Source organism: Arachis ipaensis, chromosome B2 (assembly GCF_059453495.1).
Source record: "Arachis ipaensis isolate K30076 ecotype BB chromosome B2, ASM5945349v1, whole genome shotgun sequence".
NCBI classification, from domain to species: Eukaryota; Viridiplantae; Streptophyta; class Magnoliopsida; order Fabales; family Fabaceae; genus Arachis; species Arachis ipaensis.
This window is the reverse complement of record NC_142437.1, coordinates 33,614,368-33,620,556: the sequence shown is the minus strand read 5'-3', so window position 1 is coordinate 33,620,556 and position 6,189 is coordinate 33,614,368. Positions and strand designations below refer to the sequence as shown.

The 6,189-nt window shown below is 42.4% G+C and overlaps 1 non-coding gene across 1 annotated transcript; it reads left to right on the top strand.

The window, feature by feature from the left end:
* Window positions 1–1,672: 1,672 nt before the first annotated feature.
* LOC148573526 (small nucleolar RNA R71) lies at window positions 1,673–1,780 on the top strand. Its single transcript, XR_015905596.1, has one exon. It is a non-coding gene; the product is annotated as a small nucleolar RNA R71 (small nucleolar RNA).
* The last annotated feature ends 4,409 nt before the right edge of the window (window positions 1,781–6,189 follow it).

Below are 6,189 nucleotides of genomic sequence, written 5' to 3'. Positions count from 1 at the left end.
GTTGGAACCTCCTAGCACCAAACTTAGAGTTTGAATGTGGGGGTTTAACACCAAACTTAGAGTTTGGTTGTGGCCTCCCAACACCAAACTTAGAGTTTGACTGTGGGGGCTTTTGTTGACTCTGCAGTGAGAGAAGCTTTTCATGCTTCCTCTCCATGGTTTCAGAAGGAGATCCTTGAGTTTTAAACACAAGGTTGTCCTTATTCAGTTGAAGGACTAACTCTCCTCTGTCCACATCAATCACAGCTCTTGCTGTGGCTAGGAAGGGTCTTCCAAGGATGATGGATTCATCCTCATCCTTCCCAGTGTCTAGGATTATGAAATCAGCAAGGATGTAAAGGCCTTCAACCTTTACTAACACGTCCTCTACTTGTCCATAAGCCTATTTTCTTGAGTTGTCTGCCATCTCTAAAGAGATTCTGGCAGCTTGCACCTCAAAGATCCCAAGTTTCTCCATTACAGAGAGTGGCATTAAGTTTATTCCTGACCCCAGGTCACACAGAGCCTTCTCAAAGGTCATGGTGCCTATGTTACAGGGAATTAGAAATTTACCAGGATCCTATTTCTCTTGAGGTAGAGTTTGCTGAACCAAGGCATTTAATTCCTTGATGAGCAATGGGGGTTCATCCTCCCAAGTCTCATTACCAAATAATTTGGCATTTAGCTTCATGATTGCTCCTAAATATTGAGCCACTTGCTCTTCAACAATGTCTTCATCTTCTTTAGAGGATGAATAGTCATCAGAGCTCATGAATGGTAAAAGGAGGTTCAATGGAATTTCTATGGTCTCTAGATGAGCCTCAGATTCCTTTGGTTCCTTAAAGGGAAACTCCTTATTGGTCACTGAACGTCCCAGGAGGTCTTCCTCACTAGGATTCACGTCCTCCTCCTCCTCTTTGGGTTCGGCCACACCAAGTAAGGTAATGGCCTTGCACTCTTTTTTTGGATTCTCTTCTGTATTGCTTGGGAGAGTACTAGGAGGGGTTTCAGTGACTCTTTTACTCAGCTGGCCCACTTGTGCCTCCAAATTTCTAATGGAGGACCTTGTTTCATTCATGAAACTTAGAGTGGCCTTAGATAGATCAGAGACTATATTTGCTATACTAGATGGATTCTGCTCAGAATTCTCTGTCTGTTGCTGAGTGGATGATGGAAAAGGCTTGCTATTGCTAAATCTGTTTCTTCCACCATTATTAAAGCCTTGTTGAGGCTTTTGTTAATCCTTCCATGAGAAATTTGGATGATTTCTCCATGAGAGATTATAGGTGTTTCCATAGGGTTTCCCCATGTAATTCACCTCTGCTATTGCAGGGTTCTCAGGATCATAAGCTTCTTCTTCAGAAGATGCCTCTATAGTACTGTTGGATGATTCCTTCAATCCATTCAGACTCTGAGAAATCATATTGACTTGCTGAGTCAATATTTTATTCTTAGCTAATATGGCATTCAGAGCATCAATTTCAAGAACTCCCTTCCTCAGAGGCGTCCCATTACTCACAGGATTCCTTTCAGAAGTGTACATGAACTGTTTATTTGCAACCATGTCAATGAGTTCCTGAGCTTCTGCAGGCATTTTCTTTAGGTGAATGGATCCACCTGCAGAATGGTCCAATGACATCTTTGATAATTCAGACAGACCATCATAGAATATATCCAGGATGGTCCATTCTGAAAGCATGTCAGAAGGACACTTTTTGGTCAGTTGCTTGTATCTCTCCCAAGCTTCATAGAGGGATTCACCTTCTTTCTGTCTGAAGGTTTGAACATCCACTCTAAGCTTACTAAGCTTTTGAGGAGGAAAGAACTTGGCTAAGAAAGCCGTGACCAGCTTATCCCAAGAGTTCAGGCTATCCTTAGGTTGAGTGTCCAACCATATTCTAGCTCTATCTCTTATAGCAAACGGGAAAAGCATAAGCCTGTAGACCTCGGGGTTAACCCCATTAGTCTTAACAGTATCACAGATCTGCAAGAATTCAGTTAAGAACTGAAAAGGATCTTCTTATGGAAGTCTATGAAACTTGCAGCTCTGTTGCATCAGAGAAACTAATTGAGGCTTTAGCTCAAAATTGTTTACTCCAATGGCAGGGATTGAGATGCTTCTTCTATGTAAATTGGAATTTGGTGCAGTAAAGTCACCAAGCATCGTCCTTGCATTATTATTATTTTTGGCCATGTCTCCTTCTTTTTCAAAAATTTCTGTCAGATTTTCTCCAGATAGTTGTGCTTTAGCTTCCCTTAGCTTCCTCTTTAGAGTCCTTTCAGGTTCAGGATCAGCTTCAACAAGAATGTTCCTATCCTTGTTCCTGCTCATATGAAAAAAAAAGAAAACAGAAAAGAAAATATGGAATCCTCTATGTCACAGTATAGAGATTCCTTTATGTAAGTAGAAGAAGAAAAGAATAGAAGAAGAGAAATTCGAATACCAAAAGGAAAAGAGGGTTCAAATTTTTGAGATGAAGAGAAGTGTCAGTAAATAAATAAATAATTAGAAGGAGGTGAGAAGGAAGAATTTTCGAAAATAATTAAAAAGAAAAGGAAAATATTTTTGTTTTTATTTTAAAATTAAAGTTCAAATTCGAAAATAGAGAGAAGAAATAAAATTAAAATAAAAATTTGAAACAATTAGTTAAATAAAAGAATTTTGAAAAAGAGGAAGGTGATTGTTCCGAGGGTTACCTGAAACTGTAGGTCGATCTCGGATGAGATCTTCTGTACTAGTCAGAGTTGACGTGTCCGACTGGCGGATGGCGGCCGGAGCTGGTCGTGTCCGACTTGTTGGACTGATAGCGCTGCTGATCCTCTATCACCGAAGGGGGGGTACCTGCAAGGGACTCCGATGCTTAAGTTAGCAAGGGTATTAAACAGGTTTTTAGTAGAATTAGAGTATGAGTTATACCTGGGTGCTCCAGTATATTTATAATAGTGTGGGATGACCTTCTTAGATAGATAAGTTAGTTATCTTATCTTATCTTATCTTTTGGCGAGGCCAGCTTATCTTCAATGGAACCGCCCTTATCTCTATAGGCTTGGGCTGCCTTTGGATCTGGGTCGTATTCCTTGAGTTGGGCCCCTTTTTTTGGCTTTTCTGTCGATTTGGCCGAGCTCTTTTAGGAAGAGGTCGGATAGTCTGACCTGAAGAGGTCGGTCGCTTTGTCGCCAATCATCCTGGGTCGGATAGCTCGACCCAGGGTATGAACAGTGCCCCTGCTTGAGCTCGGTCTTCTTTTTTGAGGTCGAGTCCTTGACTTCAGTCCTTCTCTTAGTGAAGCCGAACTCAAGCATTTAGTCGATTCCTTTCTTTGTAGAACCTTTTTGAATGTGGAACGTTTTCCTCTAAAAGCACGCGTTTTTATATCGGCGCTTTGTTCTTGGGAACATGCGAGGGTTTAATACCTTCATTAATTGGTATTGATTGCCCCGTTTCCCTTGGCTTTATTTTGAATTTTGCAATTTAGAAACGGTTTCTCTTCTTCGTAACCTCCCTTACGTTTCATTCTTTCTGTTTTTTGCCTAGAGTTCATAGTTTCTCCTTGCGACGCCTGCTTGCTACTGCTTTCTGTGGAAGAGGGGTGATTCTGGATTTCACCTTCCGTTTCCTACTTTTGGCGAGTTTTTCCATTCGAGGGGTGGCTCTTTCTCCTGCCGCTTCTGCTCTTCAGCTTTCTTTTGAGGTTTTCTCCTATTTTTCCAGGTTTTTGTTTTTTCTTCCTTTCTCTTTTCTGTGTCACTTTTTCATGTCTGATTTTGAGAAAGTTTTAATTTTGTTTGGAGAAAGTTTGGATCTTTCTGCTTTTACTGTGCATGATTACTGTTGTAATGTGTGTTTTGGGAGTTTCTTCGCCTTTTTGCATGAACCTTTTCGTCTTTCCTGTTGTTTGATGCTTTTAGGGCTTTTGCATGTTATCACCATTTCTGTTTGTCCTTTTGATGATGGTTTTGTTTGATTCTGAAAAAAGGTTGTGCCTTTGATGATTCCCGCTTGTCATGTTTGATGTTGGCGATGCTTTTTGCTGATAGACTGTAAAAAGATAGTGGCTTTGATGACTTTTTCTGTTTTGACTTTCCTTTTCGAAATGTTTGTTATTTGAAATCTTCTTTTCTTGTTTGAGAGATGCCGGGACATAAGCTGTAGATTTTTCCTGAAACCTTGCTTTGTTACTGCCTCCAAAGGATGCCCCAGGACTTTGGTTTGAGTCTTGGGATTTTTCTTTTCTGTTTGTTCTTCTGTATCATATTAGTCGAGTTGTTTTGCCCCTCGTCCGAGATGTTTTTTAGTAATCCAATCTTCTTTTCTTATTGTAGGATTAGTTGGCCTCATGTCTTCTCGTAATAACATTGTAGAGATGTATTCTAAAGTTCCCGAGGGGATGTCTGATTGGCTGGACTCTCTTGTCTTAATGTGTGTCTCTGTGGTGGACGCTGATTTTTGTGTAGAGCTGAGAAAACTTCATAGGATTTGTGGTAGCGGTGCTCGGGAGAGGGATTATGAGCTTGTAGCACCCGACTCTGACGAGAGGGTTTGTTTTCCTACTTCGGTCAGGGGGGAGCGTCCTTTCTTCTATGCCTATGAATATTTCTTCAACCAGTTGGACATTACTTTTCCATTTACTGCTTTTGAGACTGACTTGTTGTGGTCGTGTAACATTGCCCCATCCCAGCTTCATCCGAATTCCTGGGGTTTTATCAAGATCTTTCAGCTGCTTTGCCAAGAGTTAGGAGTAACACCTTCTCAAACTCTTTTCCTTTTTCTTTTTGTTTCTGCCAAGCCTGGTGCCTCTTCCAAAAAGAAAGCTTCCTGGGTTTCTTTCAGATCTGCCCAGGGTCATAAAGTTTTTGCTATGTACGATGAGTCTTTTAAGGACTTTAAGAATTATTTCTTTAGAGTCCGTGCTGTTGAGGGGGTCCGCCCCTTTTTTCTTGATGAGAATGACGAGCCTGCTTTCCCTCTAGAGTGGCAGAAGGATGTGAGAGTGTCTCGTTATATGTGGGAGATGCTTGACGAGGTTGAGCGGACTTTTGTTATTGTTCTTGAAGATTTATGGGGGGAACCACCTCATCTTGATACAAAAAGGTTTTTGAATGACCCGTCCCTAGTTTGAACTATTTTGGGTACTGTCTGACTTGTTTCTGTACTTGTTTCTTAGTCTTGATTCCTCTTTTGTGATTGTAACCCATTACTATGGTTGATTCTATTTTTTTAGAGATGTCAAAAAATAATGATTCCATGAAGGCCTTCAAAAAGGCAAGGAAGGCTGCTGCTGCTCAAAATATCTCGGCCAAGGCGTCGGGAGAGGGATCTTCTCAGGTTCAGGTGAAGCCGCCCGGGCCGAGGAAGGTGATTCCCACTCCTCGGGTTTGCCTGGCCGACCCTCCACAGTCTTCGGCTGCTACTTCTGGTACTCCTCCCAACAAGAAACAAAAAACAATTGAGCCTTTCAACCTTGATGCCCCTGATTTTGATGCGGTCAAGTTCGTAGATCAGCAGATCCGTCCCTACGGTGTCCTCCCTATGGATGATGTATCACTCCTTCATCATTTGGATTTCATAACTCGGAGTAGTGTAAAAGTGGCACATATGGGAGCTGCCCTTTACCGAACTGCTCAAAATCTTCCTCTCCATGCCACCAAAGCTTTTATGGAGGAGGCAAAACAGGAGTTCGATCGGATGAAGGGCTTGAAGGAGGAGCTTGAGGTGAAGGTGGCCAAACTGGAGAAGGATCTGAAGAATGAGAAGACGAGTTCCCTTGCTCTGGCGGCTTCTGTGCCGTTGGCCGAGGACACGACATTGAGGCATAAAGACAGTTACGTCACATCCTATCGGGAGGGAATGCATTTGAAGGAGGAGTTGGAGAATGCCCGAGCTGATTACTCCGAGCTCCAGGGTCATCTTGTTGGCAGTGTGAATGCTGCTTACGAGAACCTGAAGGAGTAGGTTCGAATTATTGCTCCCGAGGCCGACCTTACTCTTTTTAGCCTGGAAAATATTGTGAGGGATGGTAAGATTGTCCCTGATGACCAGGATGATGACGATGTCGAACCTCCCCCTGTGCCTTCTGCCAAAGTGTCAACTTCTACAGTTCCTCTAGTTGAGGTCGGTCATTCCGTTTCTGATCCGGACTGTCAGATCTTGAATCGGGATGATGGTACTGTGGATGTTGTGCCTATTCAGACTCGCCCTCCTTCTCCCCG